Source organism: Convolutriloba macropyga, chromosome 9, assembly GCF_964194025.1.
Source record: "Convolutriloba macropyga chromosome 9, txConMacr16.3, whole genome shotgun sequence".
NCBI classification, from domain to species: domain Eukaryota; kingdom Metazoa; phylum Xenacoelomorpha; order Acoela; family Convolutidae; genus Convolutriloba; species Convolutriloba macropyga.
The window spans coordinates 62134130-62155981 of NC_134476.1; the positions used below are offsets into that span (position 1 = coordinate 62134130).

General features: G+C 40.5%; 1 protein-coding gene and 17 non-coding genes across 18 annotated transcripts in view; 17 read left to right on the plus strand and 1 right to left on the minus strand.

Moving 5' to 3' along the window:
• The window catches only part of LOC142345923 (ATP-dependent RNA helicase DHX8-like), a 468212-nt gene that overhangs the window by 310190 nt on the left and 136170 nt on the right, over positions 1-21852 (minus strand). The gene's annotated exons all lie outside the window — the stretch shown is intronic.
• Positions 947-1065, plus strand: LOC142347386 (5S ribosomal RNA). The gene has a single exon (XR_012760381.1). It is a non-coding gene; the product is annotated as a 5S ribosomal RNA (ribosomal RNA).
• Positions 2014-2132, plus strand: LOC142347387 (5S ribosomal RNA). The gene has a single exon (XR_012760382.1). It is a non-coding gene; the product is annotated as a 5S ribosomal RNA (ribosomal RNA).
• Positions 3267-3385, plus strand: LOC142347388 (5S ribosomal RNA). The gene has a single exon (XR_012760383.1). It is a non-coding gene; the product is annotated as a 5S ribosomal RNA (ribosomal RNA).
• On the plus strand, positions 4708-4826 carry LOC142347389 (5S ribosomal RNA). The gene has a single exon (XR_012760384.1). It is a non-coding gene; the product is annotated as a 5S ribosomal RNA (ribosomal RNA).
• LOC142347390 (5S ribosomal RNA) lies at positions 6151-6269 on the plus strand. The gene has a single exon (XR_012760385.1). It is a non-coding gene; the product is annotated as a 5S ribosomal RNA (ribosomal RNA).
• Positions 7406-7524, plus strand: LOC142347391 (5S ribosomal RNA). The gene has a single exon (XR_012760386.1). It is a non-coding gene; the product is annotated as a 5S ribosomal RNA (ribosomal RNA).
• Positions 8661-8779, plus strand: LOC142347392 (5S ribosomal RNA). Its single transcript, XR_012760387.1, has one exon. It is a non-coding gene; the product is annotated as a 5S ribosomal RNA (ribosomal RNA).
• Positions 9916-10034, plus strand: LOC142347395 (5S ribosomal RNA). The gene has a single exon (XR_012760389.1). It is a non-coding gene; the product is annotated as a 5S ribosomal RNA (ribosomal RNA).
• On the plus strand, positions 11171-11289 carry LOC142347396 (5S ribosomal RNA). The gene has a single exon (XR_012760390.1). It is a non-coding gene; the product is annotated as a 5S ribosomal RNA (ribosomal RNA).
• Positions 12426-12544, plus strand: LOC142347397 (5S ribosomal RNA). Its single transcript, XR_012760391.1, has one exon. It is a non-coding gene; the product is annotated as a 5S ribosomal RNA (ribosomal RNA).
• LOC142347398 (5S ribosomal RNA) lies at positions 13681-13799 on the plus strand. The gene has a single exon (XR_012760392.1). It is a non-coding gene; the product is annotated as a 5S ribosomal RNA (ribosomal RNA).
• LOC142347399 (5S ribosomal RNA) lies at positions 14936-15054 on the plus strand. The gene has a single exon (XR_012760393.1). It is a non-coding gene; the product is annotated as a 5S ribosomal RNA (ribosomal RNA).
• LOC142347400 (5S ribosomal RNA) lies at positions 16191-16309 on the plus strand. The gene has a single exon (XR_012760394.1). It is a non-coding gene; the product is annotated as a 5S ribosomal RNA (ribosomal RNA).
• Positions 17446-17564, plus strand: LOC142347401 (5S ribosomal RNA). Its single transcript, XR_012760395.1, has one exon. It is a non-coding gene; the product is annotated as a 5S ribosomal RNA (ribosomal RNA).
• On the plus strand, positions 18701-18819 carry LOC142347402 (5S ribosomal RNA). Its single transcript, XR_012760396.1, has one exon. It is a non-coding gene; the product is annotated as a 5S ribosomal RNA (ribosomal RNA).
• LOC142347403 (5S ribosomal RNA) lies at positions 19956-20074 on the plus strand. Its single transcript, XR_012760397.1, has one exon. It is a non-coding gene; the product is annotated as a 5S ribosomal RNA (ribosomal RNA).
• Positions 21211-21329, plus strand: LOC142347404 (5S ribosomal RNA). Its single transcript, XR_012760398.1, has one exon. It is a non-coding gene; the product is annotated as a 5S ribosomal RNA (ribosomal RNA).

Consider the following 21852-nt stretch of genomic DNA (forward strand, 5'->3'; position numbering starts at 1 on the left):
CAAGTGGAGCTTGCCCACAAAAAATGAGCAAAATCGGACTAAAATTGACGATTTGGTGACCAAAACCAAGTTCGGTGATCGAAAAAGTTAAGCCTCATCGAGCGCGGATACTTTTTTGAAAATTGGTGAAAACGTGTCCAAAATGGTTCGCTGTGCCCGATTTTTTTATTCTATCCCCAACTATGGCTCAAGTGGAGCTTGCCCACAAAAAATGAGCAAAATCGGACTAAAATTGACGATTTGGTGACCAAAACAAAGTTCGGTGATCGACAAAGTTAAGCCTCATCGAGCGCGGATACTTTTTGTAAATGACAATTTCAGCGATAACCATTGCTCCAAACACACCCCACATACTTGTATAGGCCATTCTAATTGTTCCCCCGCTTGTGCTTACTGTGTATTTGATATTTGGAACGCTCTCGGAAACATCAATACTAATTGCAAAGTTTCCCTTTATTAAACTAACTTTTACGTTAGTGCAAATCGCTTAGTTCCATTCTTTAGGCTGCACTCCGCTAACGCAGAGTGCATTCAAATAAAACTTATCAAATAGAGTTGATACTTACCTATTTAATAAGTTTATCACAACAATTAGGCTAAAAGCAATTCAGCTATGATTTTCCCAAGTACCGGCCTAAACCCACTGAAGTCATGCTTCCGGTTCAATGTCCGGTTGAGCAGGTTCCTGGGACCCAATTCATCTCTCCTTTGTTTTGGGGTCGTTCCACTGTATTGTGGATGGTTGGAAGCAAAAAGTTTGTGCGTTGGTCATGATACACTGTATGGCTACGAATTGCATAAATTATAACACAACAGTGGCTAAATTTGCATGTATTAAGTGACTATTTTGCAAACCGCAAGGCGGCCAGTTAAAGTAATCCTATATATGAATATAAGACTACAATACAATGCTGTTGTATATAAATTCGCTCCCACTTACGCAAATGCCTACGACCATACCATGTTGAATGCACCGGTTCTCGTCCGATCACCGAAGTTAAGCAACATTGGGCCTGGTTAGTACTTGGATGGGTGACCGCTTGGGAACACCAGGTGTTGTAGGCTTTTTCTTTTGAGTATAAAAGCCTCACAGAATAATAATATTTGTTATCTACACATTTTAGAGCCTCCAAAAGCCTCGGTGATCGAAAAAGTTAAGCCTCATCGAGCGCGGATACTTTTTTGAAAATTGGTAAAAACGTGTCCAAAATGGTTCGCTGTGCCCGATTTTTTTATTCTATCCCCAACTATGGCTCAAGTGGAGCTTGCCCACAAAAAATGAGCAAAATCGGACTAAAATTGACGATTTGGTGACCAAAACAAAGTTCGGTGATCGACAAAGTTAAGCCTCATCGAGCGCGGATACTTTTTGTAAATGACAATTTCAGCGATAACCATTGCTCCAAACACACCCCACATACTTGTATAGGCCATTCTAATTGTTCCCCCGCTTGTGCTTACTGTGTATTTGATATTTGGAACGCTCTCGGAAACATCAATACTAATTGCAAAGTTTCCCTTTATTAAACTAACTTTTAAGTTAGTGCAAATCGCTTAGTTCCATTCTTTAGGCTGCACTCCGCTAACGCAGAGTGCATTCAAATAAAACTTATCAAATAGAGTTGATACTTACCTATTTAATAAGTTTATCACAACAATTAGGCTAAAAGCAATTCAGCTATGATTTTCCCAAGTACCGCCCTAAACCCACTGAAGTCATGCTTCCGGTTCAATGTCCGGTTGAGCAGGTTCCTGGGACCCAATTCATCTCTCCTTTGTTTTGGGGCCGTTCCACTGTATTGTGGATGGTTGGAAGCAAAAAGTTTGTGCGTTGGTCATGATACACTGTATGGCTACGAATTGCATAAATTATAACACAACAGTGGCTAAATTTGCATGTATTAAGTGACTATTTTGCAAACCGCAAGGCGGCCAGTTAAAGTAATCCTATATATGAATATAAGACTACAATACAATGCTGTTGTATATAAATTCGCTCCCACTTACGCAAATGCCTACGACCATACCATGTTGAATGCACCGGTTCTCGTCCGATCACCGAAGTTAAGCAACATTGGGCCTGGTTAGTACTTGGATGGGTGACCGCTTGGGAACACCAGGTGTTGTAGGCTTTTTCTTTTGAGTATTAAAGCCTCACAGAATAATAATATTTGATATCTACACATTTTAGAGCCTCCAAAAGCCTCGGTGATCGAAAAAGTTAAGCCTCATCGAGCGCGGATACTTTTTTGAAAATCGGTAAAAACGTGTCCAAAATGGTTCGCTGTGCCCGATTTTTTTATTTTATCCCCAACCATGGCTCAAGTGGAGCTTGCCCACAAAAAATGAGCAAAATCGGACTAAAATTGACGATTTGGTGACCAAAACCAGGTTCGGTGATCGAAAAAGTTAAGCCTCATCGAGCGCGGATACTTTTTTGAAAATTGGTAAAAACGTGTCCAAAATGGTTCGCTGTGCCCGATTTTTTTATTCTATCCCCAACTATGGCTCAAGTGGAGCTTGCCCACAAAAAATGAGCAAAATCGGACTAAAATTGACGATTTGGTGACCAAAACAAAGTTCGGTGATCGACAAAGTTAAGCCTCATCGAGCGCGGATACTTTTTGTAAATGACAATTTCAGCGATAACCATTGCTCCAAACACACCCCACATACTTGTATAGGCCATTCTAATTGTTCCCCCGCTTGTGCTTACTGTGTATTTGATATTTGGAACGCTCTCGGAAACATCAATACTAATTGCAAAGTTTCCCTTTATTAAACTAACTTTTAAGTTAGTGCAAATCGCTTAGTTCCATTCTTTAGGCTGCACTCCGCTAACGCAGAGTGCATTCAAATAAAACTTATCAAATAGAGTTGATACTTACCTATTTAATAAGTTTATCACAACAATTAGGCTAAAAGCAATTCAGCTATGATTTTCCCAAGTACCGCCCTAAACCCACTGAAGTCATGCTTCCGGTTCAATGTCCGGTTGAGCAGGTTCCTGGGACCCAATTCATCTCTCCTTTGTTTTGGGGCCGTTCCACTGTATTGTGGATGGTTGGAAGCAAAAAGTTTGTGCGTTGGTCATGATACACTGTATGGCTACGAATTGCATAAATTATAACACAACAGTGGCTAAATTTGCATGTATTAAGTGACTATTTTGCAAACCGCAAGGCGGCCAGTTAAAGATCCTATATATGAATATAAGACTACAATACAATGCTGTTGTATATAAATTCGCTCCCACTTACGCAAATGCCTACGACCATACCATGTTGAATGCACCGGTTCTCGTCCGATCACCGAAGTTAAGCAACATTGGGCCTGGTTAGTACTTGGATGGGTGACCGCTTGGGAACACCAGGTGTTGTAGGCTTTTTCTTTTGAGTATTAAAGCCTCACAGAATAATAATATTTGATATCTACACATTTTAGAGCCTCCAAAAGCCTCGGTGATCGAAAAAGTTAAGCCTCATCGAGCGCGGATACTTTTTTGAAAATCGGTAAAAACGTGTCCAAAATGGTTCGCTGTGCCCGATTTTTTTATTTTATCCCCAACCATGGCTCAAGTGGAGCTTGCCCACAAAAAATGAGCAAAATCGGACTAAAATTGACGATTTGGTGACCAAAACCAAGTTCGGTGATCGAAAAAGTTAAGCCTCATCGAGCGCGGATACTTTTTTGAAAATTGGTAAAAACGTGTCCAAAATGGTTCGCTGTGCCCGATTTTTTTATTCTATCCCCAACTATGGCTCAAGTGGAGCTTGCCCACAAAAAATGAGCAAAATCGGACTAAAATTGACGATTTGGTGACCAAAACCATGTTCGGTGATCGAAAAAGTTAAGCCTCATCGAGCGCGGATACTTTTTTGAAAATTGGTAAAAACGTGTCCAAAATGGTTCGCTGTGCCCGATTTTTTTATTCTATCCCCAACTATGGCTCAAGTGGAGCTTGCCCACAAAAAATGAGCAAAATCGGACTAAAATTGACGATTTGGTGACCAAAACAAAGTTCGGTGATCGAAAAAGTTAAGCCTCATCGAGCGCGGATACTTTTTGTAAATGACAATTTCAGCGATAACCATTGCTCCAAACACACCCCACATACTTGTATAGGCCATTCTAATTGTTCCCCCGCTTGTGCTTACTGTGTATTTGATATTTGGAACGCTCTCGGAAACATCAATACTAATTGCAAAGTTTCCCTTTATTAAACTAACTTTTAAGTTAGTGCAAATCGCTTAGTTCCATTCTTTAGGCTGCACTCCGCTAACGCAGAGTGCATTCAAATAAAACTTATCAAATAGAGTTGATACTTACCTATTTAATAAGTTTATCACAACAATTAGGCTAAAAGCAATTCAGCTATGATTTTCCCAAGTACCGCCCTAAACCCACTGAAGTCATGCTTCCGGTTCAATGTCCGGTTGAGCAGGTTCCTGGGACCCAATTCATCTCTCCTTTGTTTTGGGGCCGTTCCACTGTATTGTGGATGGTTGGAAGCAAAAAGTTTGTGCGTTGGTCATGATACACTGTATGGCTACGAATTGCATAAATTATAACACAACAGTGGCTAAATTTGCATGTATTAAGTGACTATTTTGCAAACCGCAAGGCGGCCAGTTAAAGATCCTATATATGAATATAAGACTACAATACAATGCTGTTGTATATAAATTCGCTCCCACTTACGCAAATGCCTACGACCATACCATGTTGAATGCACCGGTTCTCGTCCGATCACCGAAGTTAAGCAACATTGGGCCTGGTTAGTACTTGGATGGGTGACCGCTTGGGAACACCAGGTGTTGTAGGCTTTTTCTTTTGAGTATTAAAGCCTCACAGAATAATAATATTTGATATCTACACATTTTAGAGCCTCCAAAAGCCTCGGTGATCGAAAAAGTTAAGCCTCATCGAGCGCGGATACTTTTTTGAAAATCGGTAAAAACGTGTCCAAAATGGTTCGCTGTGCCCGATTTTTTTATTTTATCCCCAACCATGGCTCAAGTGGAGCTTGCCCACAAAAAATGAGCAAAATCGGACTAAAATTGACGATTTGGTGACCAAAACCAAGTTCGGTGATCGAAAAAGTTAAGCCTCATCGAGCGCGGATACTTTTTTGAAAATTGGTAAAAACGTGTCCAAAATGGTTCGCTGTGCCCGATTTTTTTATTCTATCCCCAACTATGGCTCAAGTGGAGCTTGCCCACAAAAAATGAGCAAAATCGGACTAAAATTGACGATTTGGTGACCAAAACCATGTTCGGTGATCGAAAAAGTTAAGCCTCATCGAGCGCGGATACTTTTTTGAAAATTGGTAAAAACGTGTCCAAAATGGTTCGCTGTGCCCGATTTTTTTATTCTATCCCCAACTATGGCTCAAGTGGAGCTTGCCCACAAAAAATGAGCAAAATCGGACTAAAATTGACGATTTGGTGACCAAAACAAAGTTCGGTGATCGAAAAAGTTAAGCCTCATCGAGCGCGGATACTTTTTGTAAATGACAATTTCAGCGATAACCATTGCTCCAAACACACCCCACATACTTGTATAGGCCATTCTAATTGTTCCCCCGCTTGTGCTTACTGTGTATTTGATATTTGGAACGCTCTCGGAAACATCAATACTAATTGCAAAGTTTCCCTTTATTAAACTAACTTTTAAGTTAGTGCAAATCGCTTAGTTCCATTCTTTAGGCTGCACTCCGCTAACGCAGAGTACATTCAAATAAAACTTATCAAATAGAGTTGATACTTACCTATTTAATAAGTTTATCACAACAATTAGGCTAAAAGCAATTCAGCTATGATTTTCCCAAGTACCGCCCTAAACCCACTGAAGTCATGCTTCCGGTTCAATGTCCGGTTGAGCAGGTTCCTGGGACCCAATTCATCTCTCCTTTGTTTTGGGGCCGTTCCACTGTATTGTGGATGGTTGGAAGCAAAAAGTTTGTGCGTTGGTCATGATACACTGTATGGCTACGAATTGCATAAATTATAACACAACAGTGGCTAAATTTGCATGTATTAAGTGACTATTTTGCAAACCGCAAGGCGGCCAGTTAAAGTAATCCTATATATGAATATAAGACTACAATACAATGCTGTTGTATATAAATTCGCTCCCACTTACGCAAATGCCTACGACCATACCATGTTGAATGCACCGGTTCTCGTCCGATCACCGAAGTTAAGCAACATTGGGCCTGGTTAGTACTTGGATGGGTGACCGCTTGGGAACACCAGGTGTTGTAGGCTTTTTCTTTTGAGTATTAAAGCCTCACAGAATAATAATATTTGATATCTACACATTTTAGAGCCTCCAAAAGCCTCGGTGATCGAAAAAGTTAAGCCTCATCGAGCGCGGATACTTTTTTGAAAATCGGTAAAAACGTGTCCAAAATGGTTCGCTGTGCCCGATTTTTTTATTTTATCCCCAACCATGGCTCAAGTGGAGCTTGCCCACAAAAAATGAGCAAAATCGGACTAAAATTGACGATTTGGTGACCAAAACCAAGTTCGGTGATCGAAAAAGTTAAGCCTCATCGAGCGCGGATACTTTTTTGAAAATTGGTAAAAACGTGTCCAAAATGGTTCGCTGTGCCCGATTTTTTTATTCTATCCCCAACTATGGCTCAAGTGGAGCTTGCCCACAAAAAATGAGCAAAATCGGACTAAAATTGACGATTTGGTGACCAAAACAAAGTTCGGTGATCGACAAAGTTAAGCCTCATCGAGCGCGGATACTTTTTGTAAATGACAATTTCAGCGATAACCATTGCTCCAAACACACCCCACATACTTGTATAGGCCATTCTAATTGTTCCCCCGCTTGTGCTTACTGTGTATTTGATATTTGGAACGCTCTCGGAAACATCAATACTAATTGCAAAGTTTCCCTTTATTAAACTAACTTTTAAGTTAGTGCAAATCGCTTAGTTCCATTCTTTAGGCTGCACTCCGCTAACGCAGAGTGCATTCAAATAAAACTTATCAAATAGAGTTGATACTTACCTATTTAATAAGTTTATCACAACAATTAGGCTAAAAGCAATTCAGCTATGATTTTCCCAAGTACCGCCCTAAACCCACTGAAGTCATGCTTCCGGTTCAATGTCCGGTTGAGCAGGTTCCTGGGACCCAATTCATCTCTCCTTTGTTTTGGGGCCGTTCCACTGTATTGTGGATGGTTGGAAGCAAAAAGTTTGTGCGTTGGTCATGATACACTGTATGGCTACGAATTGCATAAATTATAACACAACAGTGGCTAAATTTGCATGTATTAAGTGACTATTTTGCAAACCGCAAGGCGGCCAGTTAAAGTAATCCTATATATGAATATAAGACTACAATACAATGCTGTTGTATATAAATTCGCTCCCACTTACGCAAATGCCTACGACCATACCATGTTGAATGCACCGGTTCTCGTCCGATCACCGAAGTTAAGCAACATTGGGCCTGGTTAGTACTTGGATGGGTGACCGCTTGGGAACACCAGGTGTTGTAGGCTTTTTCTTTTGAGTATTAAAGCCTCACAGAATAATAATATTTGATATCTACACATTTTAGAGCCTCCAAAAGCCTCGGTGATCGAAAAAGTTAAGCCTCATCGAGCGCGGATACTTTTTTGAAAATCGGTAAAAACGTGTCCAAAATGGTTCGCTGTGCCCGATTTTTTTATTTTATCCCCAACCATGGCTCAAGTGGAGCTTGCCCACAAAAAATGAGCAAAATCGGACTAAAATTGACGATTTGGTGACCAAAACCAAGTTCGGTGATCGAAAAAGTTAAGCCTCATCGAGCGCGGATACTTTTTTGAAAATTGGTAAAAACGTGTCCAAAATGGTTCGCTGTGCCCGATTTTTTTATTCTATCCCCAACTATGGCTCAAGTGGAGCTTGCCCACAAAAAATGAGCAAAATCGGACTAAAATTGACGATTTGGTGACCAAAACAAAGTTCGGTGATCGACAAAGTTAAGCCTCATCGAGCGCGGATACTTTTTGTAAATGACAATTTCAGCGATAACCATTGCTCCAAACACACCCCACATACTTGTATAGGCCATTCTAATTGTTCCCCCGCTTGTGCTTACTGTGTATTTGATATTTGGAACGCTCTCGGAAACATCAATACTAATTGCAAAGTTTCCCTTTATTAAACTAACTTTTAAGTTAGTGCAAATCGCTTAGTTCCATTCTTTAGGCTGCACTCCGCTAACGCAGAGTGCATTCAAATAAAACTTATCAAATAGAGTTGATACTTACCTATTTAATAAGTTTATCACAACAATTAGGCTAAAAGCAATTCAGCTATGATTTTCCCAAGTACCGCCCTAAACCCACTGAAGTCATGCTTCCGGTTCAATGTCCGGTTGAGCAGGTTCCTGGGACCCAATTCATCTCTCCTTTGTTTTGGGGCCGTTCCACTGTATTGTGGATGGTTGGAAGCAAAAAGTTTGTGCGTTGGTCATGATACACTGTATGGCTACGAATTGCATAAATTATAACACAACAGTGGCTAAATTTGCATGTATTAAGTGACTATTTTGCAAACCGCAAGGCGGCCAGTTAAAGTAATCCTATATATGAATATAAGACTACAATACAATGCTGTTGTATATAAATTCGCTCCCACTTACGCAAATGCCTACGACCATACCATGTTGAATGCACCGGTTCTCGTCCGATCACCGAAGTTAAGCAACATTGGGCCTGGTTAGTACTTGGATGGGTGACCGCTTGGGAACACCAGGTGTTGTAGGCTTTTTCTTTTGAGTATTAAAGCCTCACAGAATAATAATATTTGATATCTACACATTTTAGAGCCTCCAAAAGCCTCGGTGATCGAAAAAGTTAAGCCTCATCGAGCGCGGATACTTTTTTGAAAATCGGTAAAAACGTGTCCAAAATGGTTCGCTGTGCCCGATTTTTTTATTTTATCCCCAACCATGGCTCAAGTGGAGCTTGCCCACAAAAAATGAGCAAAATCGGACTAAAATTGACGATTTGGTGACCAAAACCAAGTTCGGTGATCGAAAAAGTTAAGCCTCATCGAGCGCGGATACTTTTTTGAAAATTGGTAAAAACGTGTCCAAAATGGTTCGCTGTGCCCGATTTTTTTATTCTATCCCCAACTATGGCTCAAGTGGAGCTTGCCCACAAAAAATGAGCAAAATCGGACTAAAATTGACGATTTGGTGACCAAAACAAAGTTCGGTGATCGACAAAGTTAAGCCTCATCGAGCGCGGATACTTTTTGTAAATGACAATTTCAGCGATAACCATTGCTCCAAACACACCCCACATACTTGTATAGGCCATTCTAATTGTTCCCCCGCTTGTGCTTACTGTGTATTTGATATTTGGAACGCTCTCGGAAACATCAATACTAATTGCAAAGTTTCCCTTTATTAAACTAACTTTTAAGTTAGTGCAAATCGCTTAGTTCCATTCTTTAGGCTGCACTCCGCTAACGCAGAGTGCATTCAAATAAAACTTATCAAATAGAGTTGATACTTACCTATTTAATAAGTTTATCACAACAATTAGGCTAAAAGCAATTCAGCTATGATTTTCCCAAGTACCGCCCTAAACCCACTGAAGTCATGCTTCCGGTTCAATGTCCGGTTGAGCAGGTTCCTGGGACCCAATTCATCTCTCCTTTGTTTTGGGGCCGTTCCACTGTATTGTGGATGGTTGGAAGCAAAAAGTTTGTGCGTTGGTCATGATACACTGTATGGCTACGAATTGCATAAATTATAACACAACAGTGGCTAAATTTGCATGTATTAAGTGACTATTTTGCAAACCGCAAGGCGGCCAGTTAAAGTAATCCTATATATGAATATAAGACTACAATACAATGCTGTTGTATATAAATTCGCTCCCACTTACGCAAATGCCTACGACCATACCATGTTGAATGCACCGGTTCTCGTCCGATCACCGAAGTTAAGCAACATTGGGCCTGGTTAGTACTTGGATGGGTGACCGCTTGGGAACACCAGGTGTTGTAGGCTTTTTCTTTTGAGTATTAAAGCCTCACAGAATAATAATATTTGATATCTACACATTTTAGAGCCTCCAAAAGCCTCGGTGATCGAAAAAGTTAAGCCTCATCGAGCGCGGATACTTTTTTGAAAATCGGTAAAAACGTGTCCAAAATGGTTCGCTGTGCCCGATTTTTTTATTTTATCCCCAACCATGGCTCAAGTGGAGCTTGCCCACAAAAAATGAGCAAAATCGGACTAAAATTGACGATTTGGTGACCAAAACCAAGTTCGGTGATCGAAAAAGTTAAGCCTCATCGAGCGCGGATACTTTTTTGAAAATTGGTAAAAACGTGTCCAAAATGGTTCGCTGTGCCCGATTTTTTTATTCTATCCCCAACTATGGCTCAAGTGGAGCTTGCCCACAAAAAATGAGCAAAATCGGACTAAAATTGACGATTTGGTGACCAAAACAAAGTTCGGTGATCGACAAAGTTAAGCCTCATCGAGCGCGGATACTTTTTGTAAATGACAATTTCAGCGATAACCATTGCTCCAAACACACCCCACATACTTGTATAGGCCATTCTAATTGTTCCCCCGCTTGTGCTTACTGTGTATTTGATATTTGGAACGCTCTCGGAAACATCAATACTAATTGCAAAGTTTCCCTTTATTAAACTAACTTTTAAGTTAGTGCAAATCGCTTAGTTCCATTCTTTAGGCTGCACTCCGCTAACGCAGAGTGCATTCAAATAAAACTTATCAAATAGAGTTGATACTTACCTATTTAATAAGTTTATCACAACAATTAGGCTAAAAGCAATTCAGCTATGATTTTCCCAAGTACCGCCCTAAACCCACTGAAGTCATGCTTCCGGTTCAATGTCCGGTTGAGCAGGTTCCTGGGACCCAATTCATCTCTCCTTTGTTTTGGGGCCGTTCCACTGTATTGTGGATGGTTGGAAGCAAAAAGTTTGTGCGTTGGTCATGATACACTGTATGGCTACGAATTGCATAAATTATAACACAACAGTGGCTAAATTTGCATGTATTAAGTGACTATTTTGCAAACCGCAAGGCGGCCAGTTAAAGTAATCCTATATATGAATATAAGACTACAATACAATGCTGTTGTATATAAATTCGCTCCCACTTACGCAAATGCCTACGACCATACCATGTTGAATGCACCGGTTCTCGTCCGATCACCGAAGTTAAGCAACATTGGGCCTGGTTAGTACTTGGATGGGTGACCGCTTGGGAACACCAGGTGTTGTAGGCTTTTTCTTTTGAGTATTAAAGCCTCACAGAATAATAATATTTGATATCTACACATTTTAGAGCCTCCAAAAGCCTCGGTGATCGAAAAAGTTAAGCCTCATCGAGCGCGGATACTTTTTTGAAAATCGGTAAAAACGTGTCCAAAATGGTTCGCTGTGCCCGATTTTTTTATTTTATCCCCAACCATGGCTCAAGTGGAGCTTGCCCACAAAAAATGAGCAAAATCGGACTAAAATTGACGATTTGGTGACCAAAACCAAGTTCGGTGATCGAAAAAGTTAAGCCTCATCGAGCGCGGATACTTTTTTGAAAATTGGTAAAAACGTGTCCAAAATGGTTCGCTGTGCCCGATTTTTTTATTCTATCCCCAACTATGGCTCAAGTGGAGCTTGCCCACAAAAAATGAGCAAAATCGGACTAAAATTGACGATTTGGTGACCAAAACAAAGTTCGGTGATCGACAAAGTTAAGCCTCATCGAGCGCGGATACTTTTTGTAAATGATAATTTCAGCGATAACCATTGCTCCAAACACACCCCACATACTTGTATAGGCCATTCTAATTGTTCCCCCGCTTGTGCTTACTGTGTATTTGATATTTGGAACGCTCTCGGAAACATCAATACTAATTGCAAAGTTTCCCTTTATTAAACTAACTTTTAAGTTAGTGCAAATCGCTTAGTTCCATTCTTTAGGCTGCACTCCGCTAACGCAGAGTGCATTCAAATAAAACTTATCAAATAGAGTTGATACTTACCTATTTAATAAGTTTATCACAACAATTAGGCTAAAAGCAATTCAGCTATGATTTTCCCAAGTACCGCCCTAAACCCACTGAAGTCATGCTTCCGGTTCAATGTCCGGTTGAGCAGGTTCCTGGGACCCAATTCATCTCTCCTTTGTTTTGGGGCCGTTCCACTGTATTGTGGATGGTTGGAAGCAAAAAGTTTGTGCGTTGGTCATGATACACTGTATGGCTACGAATTGCATAAATTATAACACAACAGTGGCTAAATTTGCATGTATTAAGTGACTATTTTGCAAACCGCAAGGCGGCCAGTTAAAGTAATCCTATATATGAATATAAGACTACAATACAATGCTGTTGTATATAAATTCGCTCCCACTTACGCAAATGCCTACGACCATACCATGTTGAATGCACCGGTTCTCGTCCGATCACCGAAGTTAAGCAACATTGGGCCTGGTTAGTACTTGGATGGGTGACCGCTTGGGAACACCAGGTGTTGTAGGCTTTTTCTTTTGAGTATTAAAGCCTCACAGAATAATAATATTTGATATCTACACATTTTAGAGCCTCCAAAAGCCTCGGTGATCGAAAAAGTTAAGCCTCATCGAGCGCGGATACTTTTTTGAAAATCGGTAAAAACGTGTCCAAAATGGTTCGCTGTGCCCGATTTTTTTATTTTATCCCCAACCATGGCTCAAGTGGAGCTTGCCCACAAAAAATGAGCAAAATCGGACTAAAATTGACGATTTGGTGACCAAAACCAAGTTCGGTGATCGAAAAAGTTAAGCCTCATCGAGCGCGGATACTTTTTTGAAAATTGGTAAAAACGTGTCCAAAATGGTTCGCTGTGCCCGATTTTTTTATTCTATCCCCAACTATGGCTCAAGTGGAGCTTGCCCACAAAAAATGAGCAAAATCGGACTAAAATTGACGATTTGGTGACCAAAACAAAGTTCGGTGATCGACAAAGTTAAGCCTCATCGAGCGCGGATACTTTTTGTAAATGACAATTTCAGCGATAACCATTGCTCCAAACACACCCCACATACTTGTATAGGCCATTCTAATTGTTCCCCCGCTTGTGCTTACTGTGTATTTGATATTTGGAACGCTCTCGGAAACATCAATACTAATTGCAAAGTTTCCCTTTATTAAACTAACTTTTAAGTTAGTGCAAATCGCTTAGTTCCATTCTTTAGGCTGCACTCCGCTAACGCAGAGTGCATTCAAATAAAACTTATCAAATAGAGTTGATACTTACCTATTTAATAAGTTTATCACAACAATTAGGCTAAAAGCAATTCAGCTATGATTTTCCCAAGTACCGCCCTAAACCCACTGAAGTCATGCTTCCGGTTCAATGTCCGGTTGAGCAGGTTCCTGGGACCCAATTCATCTCTCCTTTGTTTTGGGGCCGTTCCACTGTATTGTGGATGGTTGGAAGCAAAAAGTTTGTGCGTTGGTCATGATACACTGTATGGCTACGAATTGCATAAATTATAACACAACAGTGGCTAAATTTGCATGTATTAAGTGACTATTTTGCAAACCGCAAGGCGGCCAGTTAAAGTAATCCTATATATGAATATAAGACTACAATACAATGCTGTTGTATATAAATTCGCTCCCACTTACGCAAATGCCTACGACCATACCATGTTGAATGCACCGGTTCTCGTCCGATCACCGAAGTTAAGCAACATTGGGCCTGGTTAGTACTTGGATGGGTGACCGCTTGGGAACACCAGGTGTTGTAGGCTTTTTCTTTTGAGTATTAAAGCCTCACAGAATAATAATATTTGATATCTACACATTTTAGAGCCTCCAAAAGCCTCGGTGATCGAAAAAGTTAAGCCTCATCGAGCGCGGATACTTTTTTGAAAATCGGTAAAAACGTGTCCAAAATGGTTCGCTGTGCCCGATTTTTTTATTTTATCCCCAACCATGGCTCAAGTGGAGCTTGCCCACAAAAAATGAGCAAAATCGGACTAAAATTGACGATTTGGTGACCAAAACCAAGTTCGGTGATCGAAAAAGTTAAGCCTCATCGAGCGCGGATACTTTTTTGAAAATTGGTAAAAACGTGTCCAAAATGGTTCGCTGTGCCCGATTTTTTTATTCTATCCCCAACTATGGCTCAAGTGGAGCTTGCCCACAAAAAATGAGCAAAATCGGACTAAAATTGACGATTTGGTGACCAAAACAAAGTTCGGTGATCGACAAAGTTAAGCCTCATCGAGCGCGGATACTTTTTGTAAATGACAATTTCAGCGATAACCATTGCTCCAAACACACCCCACATACTTGTATAGGCCATTCTAATTGTTCCCCCGCTTGTGCTTACTGTGTATTTGATATTTGGAACGCTCTCGGAAACATCAATACTAATTGCAAAGTTTCCCTTTATTAAACTAACTTTTAAGTTAGTGCAAATCGCTTAGTTCCATTCTTTAGGCTGCACTCCGCTAACGCAGAGTGCATTCAAATAAAACTTATCAAATAGAGTTGATACTTACCTATTTAATAAGTTTATCACAACAATTAGGCTAAAAGCAATTCAGCTATGATTTTCCCAAGTACCGCCCTAAACCCACTGAAGTCATGCTTCCGGTTCAATGTCCGGTTGAGCAGGTTCCTGGGACCCAATTCATCTCTCCTTTGTTTTGGGGCCGTTCCACTGTATTGTGGATGGTTGGAAGCAAAAAGTTTGTGCGTTGGTCATGATACACTGTATGGCTACGAATTGCATAAATTATAACACAACAGTGGCTAAATTTGCATGTATTAAGTGACTATTTTGCAAACCGCAAGGCGGCCAGTTAAAGTAATCCTATATATGAATATAAGACTACAATACAATGCTGTTGTATATAAATTCGCTCCCACTTACGCAAATGCCTACGACCATACCATGTTGAATGCACCGGTTCTCGTCCGATCACCGAAGTTAAGCAACATTGGGCCTGGTTAGTACTTGGATGGGTGACCGCTTGGGAACACCAGGTGTTGTAGGCTTTTTCTTTTGAGTATTAAAGCCTCACAGAATAATAATATTTGATATCTACACATTTTAGAGCCTCCAAAAGCCTCGGTGATCGAAAAAGTTAAGCCTCATCGAGCGCGGATACTTTTTTGAAAATCGGTAAAAACGTGTCCAAAATGGTTCGCTGTGCCCGATTTTTTTATTTTATCCCCAACCATGGCTCAAGTGGAGCTTGCCCACAAAAAATGAGCAAAATCGGACTAAAATTGACGATTTGGTGACCAAAACCAAGTTCGGTGATCGAAAAAGTTAAGCCTCATCGAGCGCGGATACTTTTTTGAAAATTGGTAAAAACGTGTCCAAAATGGTTCGCTGTGCCCGATTTTTTTATTCTATCCCCAACTATGGCTCAAGTGGAGCTTGCCCACAAAAAATGAGCAAAATCGGACTAAAATTGACGATTTGGTGACCAAAACAAAGTTCGGTGATCGACAAAGTTAAGCCTCATCGAGCGCGGATACTTTTTGTAAATGACAATTTCAGCGATAACCATTGCTCCAAACACACCCCACATACTTGTATAGGCCATTCTAATTGTTCCCCCGCTTGTGCTTACTGTGTATTTGATATTTGGAACGCTCTCGGAAACATCAATACTAATTGCAAAGTTTCCCTTTATTAAACTAACTTTTACGTTAGTGCAAATCGCTTAGTTCCATTCTTTAGGCTGCACTCCGCTAACGCAGAGTGCATTCAAATAAAACTTATCAAATAGAGTTGATACTTACCTATTTAATAAGTTTATCACAACAATTAGGCTAAAAGCAATTCAGCTATGATTTTCCCAAGTACCGCCCTAAACCCACTGAAGTCATGCTTCCGGTTCAATGTCCGGTTGAGCAGGTTCCTGGGACCCAATTCATCTCTCCTTTGTTTTGGGGCCGTTCCACTGTATTGTGGATGGTTGGAAGCAAAAAGTTTGTGCGTTGGTCATGATACACTGTATGGCTACGAATTGCATAAATTATAACACAACAGTGGCTAAATTTGCATGTATTAAGTGACTATTTTGCAAACCGCAAGGCGGCCAGTTAAAGTAATCCTATATATGAATATAAGACTACAATACAATGCTGTTGTATATAAATTCGCTCCCACTTACGCAAATGCCTACGACCATACCATGTTGAATGCACCGGTTCTCGTCCGATCACCGAAGTTAAGCAACATTGGGCCTGGTTAGTACTTGGATGGGTGACCGCTTGGGAACACCAGGTGTTGTAGGCTTTTTCTTTTGAGTATTAAAGCCTCACAGAATAATAATATTTGATATCTACACATTTTAGAGCCTCCAAAAGCCTCGGTGATCGAAAAAGTTAAGCCTCATCGAGCGCGGATACTTTTTTGAAAATCGGTAAAAACGTGTCCAAAATGGTTCGCTGTGCCCGATTTTTTTATTTTATCCCCAACCATGGCTCAAGTGGAGCTTGCCCACAAAAAATGAGCAAAATCGGACTAAAATTGACGATTTGGTGACCAAAACCAAGTTCGGTGATCGAAAAAGTTAAGCCTCATCGAGCGCGGATACTTTTTTGAAAATTGGTAAAAACGTGTCCAAAATGGTTCGCTGTGCCCGATTTTTTTATTCTATCCCCAACTATGGCTCAAGTGGAGCTTGCCCACAAAAAATGAGCAAAATCGGACTAAAATTGACGATTTGGTGACCAAAACAAAGTTCGGTGATCGACAAAGTTAAGCCTCATCGAGCGCGGATACTTTTTGTAAATGACAATTTCAGCGATAACCATTGCTCCAAACACACCCCACATACTTGTATAGGCCATTCTAATTGTTCCCCCGCTTGTGCTTACTGTGTATTTGATATTTGGAACGCTCTCGGAAACATCAATACTAATTGCAAAGTTTCCCTTTATTAAACTAACTTTTAAGTTAGTGCAAATCGCTTAGTTCCATTCTTTAGGCTGCACTCCGCTAACGCAGAGTGCATTCAAATAAAACTTATCAAATAGAGTTGATACTTACCTATTTAATAAGTTTATCACAACAATTAGGCTAAAAGCAATTCAGCTATGATTTTCCCAAGTACCGCCCTAAACCCACTGAAGTCATGCTTCCGGTTCAATGTCCGGTTGAGCAGGTTCCTGGGACCCAATTCATCTCTCCTTTGTTTTGGGGCCGTTCCACTGTATTGTGGATGGTTGGAAGCAAAAAGTTTGTGCGTTGGTCATGATACACTGTATGGCTACGAATTGCATAAATTATAACACAACAGTGGCTAAATTTGCATGTATTAAGTGACTATTTTGCAAACCGCAAGGCGGCCAGTTAAAGTAATCCTATATATGAATATAAGACTACAATACAATGCTGTTGTATATAAATTCGCTCCCACTTACGCAAATGCCTACGACCATACCATGTTGAATGCACCGGTTCTCGTCCGATCACCGAAGTTAAGCAACATTGGGCCTGGTTAGTACTTGGATGGGTGACCGCTTGGGAACACCAGGTGTTGTAGGCTTTTTCTTTTGAGTATTAAAGCCTCACAGAATAATAATATTTGATATCTACACATTTTAGAGCCTCCAAAAGCCTCGGTGATCGAAAAAGTTAAGCCTCATCGAGCGCGGATACTTTTTTGAAAATCGGTAAAAACGTGTCCAAAATGGTTCGCTGTGCCCGATTTTTTTATTTTATCCCCAACCATGGCTCAAGTGGAGCTTGCCCACAAAAAATGAGCAAAATCGGACTAAAATTGACGATTTGGTGACCAAAACCAAGTTCGGTGATCGAAAAAGTTAAGCCTCATCGAGCGCGGATACTTTTTTGAAAATTGGTAAAAACGTGTCCAAAATGGTTCGCTGTGCCCGATTTTTTTATTCTATCCCCAACTATGGCTCAAGTGGAGCTTGCCCACAAAAAATGAGCAAAATCGGACTAAAATTGACGATTTGGTGACCAAAACAAAGTTCGGTGATCGACAAAGTTAAGCCTCATCGAGCGCGGATACTTTTTGTAAATGACAATTTCAGCGATAACCATTGCTCCAAACACACCCCACATACTTGTATAGGCCATTCTAATTGTTCCCCCGCTTGTGCTTACTGTGTATTTGATATTTGGAACGCTCTCGGAAACATCAATACTAATTGCAAAGTTTCCCTTTATTAAACTAACTTTTACGTTAGTGCAAATCGCTTAGTTCCATTCTTTAGGCTGCACTCCGCTAACGCAGAGTGCATTCAAATAAAACTTATCAAATAGAGTTGATACTTACCTATTTAATAAGTTTATCACAACAATTAGGCTAAAAGCAATTCAGCTATGATTTTCCCAAGTACCGCCCTAAACCCACTGAAGTCATGCTTCCGGTTCAATGTCCGGTTGAGCAGGTTCCTGGGACCCAATTCATCTCTCCTTTGTTTTGGGGCCGTTCCACTGTATTGTGGATGGTTGGAAGCAAAAAGTTTGTGCGTTGGTCATGATACACTGTATGGCTACGAATTGCATAAATTATAACACAACAGTGGCTAAATTTGCATGTATTAAGTGACTATTTTGCAAACCGCAAGGCGGCCAGTTAAAGTAATCCTATATATGAATATAAGACTACAATACAATGCTGTTGTATATAAATTCGCTCCCACTTACGCAAATGCCTACGACCATACCATGTTGAATGCACCGGTTCTCGTCCGATCACCGAAGTTAAGCAACATTGGGCCTGGTTAGTACTTGGATGGGTGACCGCTTGGGAACACCAGGTGTTGTAGGCTTTTTCTTTTGAGTATTAAAGCCTCACAGAATAATAATATTTGATATCTACACATTTTAGAGCCTCCAAAAGCCTCGGTGATCGAAAAAGTTAAGCCTCATCGAGCGCGGATACTTTTTTGAAAATCGGTAAAAACGTGTCCAAAATGGTTCGCTGTGCCCGATTTTTTTATTTTATCCCCAACCATGGCTCAAGTGGAGCTTGCCCACAAAAAATGAGCAAAATCGGACTAAAATTGACGATTTGGTGACCAAAACCAAGTTCGGTGATCGAAAAAGTTAAGCCTCATCGAGCGCGGATACTTTTTTGAAAATTGGTAAAAACGTGTCCAAAATGGTTCGCTGTGCCCGATTTTTTTATTCTATCCCCAACTATGGCTCAAGTGGAGCTTGCCCACAAAAAATGAGCAAAATCGGACTAAAATTGACGATTTGGTGACCAAAACAAAGTTCGGTGATCGACAAAGTTAAGCCTCATCGAGCGCGGATACTTTTTGTAAATGACAATTTCAGCGATAACCATTGCTCCAAACACACCCCACATACTTGTATAGGCCATTCTAATTGTTCCCCCGCTTGTGCTTACTGTGTATTTGATATTTGGAACGCTCTCGGAAACATCAATACTAATTGCAAAGTTTCCCTTTATTAAACTAACTTTTAAGTTAGTGCAAATCGCTTAGTTCCATTCTTTAGGCTGCACTCCGCTAACGCAGAGTGCATTCAAATAAAACTTATCAAATAGAGTTGATACTTACCTATTTAATAAGTTTATCACAACAATTAGGCTAAAAGCAATTCAGCTATGATTTTCCCAAGTACCGCCCTAAACCCACTGAAGTCATGCTTCCGGTTCAATGTCCGGTTGAGCAGGTTCCTGGGACCCAATTCATCTCTCCTTTGTTTTGGGGCCGTTCCACTGTATTGTGGATGGTTGGAAGCAAAAAGTTTGTGCGTTGGTCATGATACACTGTATGGCTACGAATTGCATAAATTATAACACAACAGTGGCTAAATTTGCATGTATTAAGTGACTATTTTGCAAACCGCAAGGCGGCCAGTTAAAGTAATCCTATATATGAATATAAGACTACAATACAATGCTGTTGTATATAAATTCGCTCCCACTTACGCAAATGCCTACGACCATACCATGTTGAATGCACCGGTTCTCGTCCGATCACCGAAGTTAAGCAACATTGGGCCTGGTTAGTACTTGGATGGGTGACCGCTTGGGAACACCAGGTGTTGTAGGCTTTTTCTTTTGAGTATTAAAGCCTCACAGAATAATAATATTTGATATCTACACATTTTAGAGCCTCCAAAAGCCTCGGTGATCGAAAAAGTTAAGCCTCATCGAGCGCGGATACTTTTTTGAAAATCGGTAAAAACGTGTCCAAAATGGTTCGCTGTGCCCGATTTTTTTTTTCTATCCCCAACTATGGCTCAAGTGGAGCTTGCCCACAAAAAATGAGCAAAATCGGACTAAAATTGACGATTTGGTGACCAAAACCATGTTCGGTGATCGAAAAAGTTAAGCCTCATCGAGCGCGGATACTTTTTTGAAAATTGGTAAAAACGTGTCCAAAATGGTTCGCTGTGCCCGATTTTTTTATTCTATCCCCAACTATGGCTCAAGTGGAGCTTGCCCACAAAAAATGAGCAAAATCGGACTAAAATTGACGATTTGGTGACCAAAACAAAGTTCGGTGATCGAAAAAGTTAAGCCTCATCGAGCGCGGATACTTTTTGTAAATGACAATTTCAGCGATAACCATTGCTCCAAACACACCCCACATACTTGTATAGGCCATTCTAATTGTTCCCCCGCTTGTGCTTACTGTGTATTTGATATTTGGAACGCTCTCGGAAACATCAATACTAATTGCAAAGTTTCCCTTTATTAAACTAACTTTTACGTTAGTGCAAATCGCTTAGTTCCATTCTTTAGGCTGCACTCCGCTAACGCAGAGTGCATTCAAATAAAACTTATCAAATAGAGTTGATACTTACCTATTTAATAAGTTTATCACAACAATTAGGCTAAAAGCAATTCAGCTATGATTTTCCCAAGTACCGGCCTAAACCCACTGAAGTCATGCTTCCGGTTCAATGTCCGGTTGAGCAGGTTCCTGGGACCCAATTCATCTCTCCTTTGTTTTGGGGCCGTTCCACTGTATTGTGGATGGTTGGAAGCAAAAAGTTTGTGCGTTGGTCATGATACACTGTATGGCTACGAATTGCATAAATTATAACACAACAGTGGCTAAATTTGCATGTATTAAGTGACTATTTTGCAAACCGCAAGGCGGCCAGTTAAAGTAATCCTATATATGAATATAAGACTACAATACAATGCTGTTGTATATAAATTCGCTCCCACTTACGCAAATGCCTACGACCATACCATGTTGAATGCACCGGTTCTCGTCCGATCACCGAAGTTAAGCAACATTGGGCCTGGTTAGTACTTGGATGGGTGACCGCTTGGGAACACCAGGTGTTGTAGGCTTTTTCTTTTGAGTATTAAAGCCTCACAGAATAATAATATTTGATATCTACACATTTTAGAGCCTCCAAAAGCCTCGGTGATCGAAAAAGTTAAGCCTCATCGAGCGCGGATACTTTTTTGAAAATCGGTAAAAACGTGTCCAAAATGGTTCGCTGTGCCCGATTTTTTTTTTCTATCCCCAACTATGGCTCAAGTGGAGCTTGCCCACAAAAAATGAGCAAAATCGGACTAAAATTGACGATTTGGTGACCAAAACCATGTTCGGTGATCGAAAAAGTTAAGCCTCATCGAGCGCGGATACTTTTTTGAAAATTGGTAAAAACGTGTCCAAAATGGTTCGCTGTGCCCGATTTTTTTATTCTATCCCCAACTATGGCTCAAGTGGAGCTTGCCCACAAAAAATGAGCAAAATCGGACTAAAATTGACGATTTGGTGACCAAAACAAAGTTCGGTGATCGAAAAAGTTAAGCCTCATCGAGCGCGGATACTTTTTGTAAATGACAATTTCAGCGATAACCATTG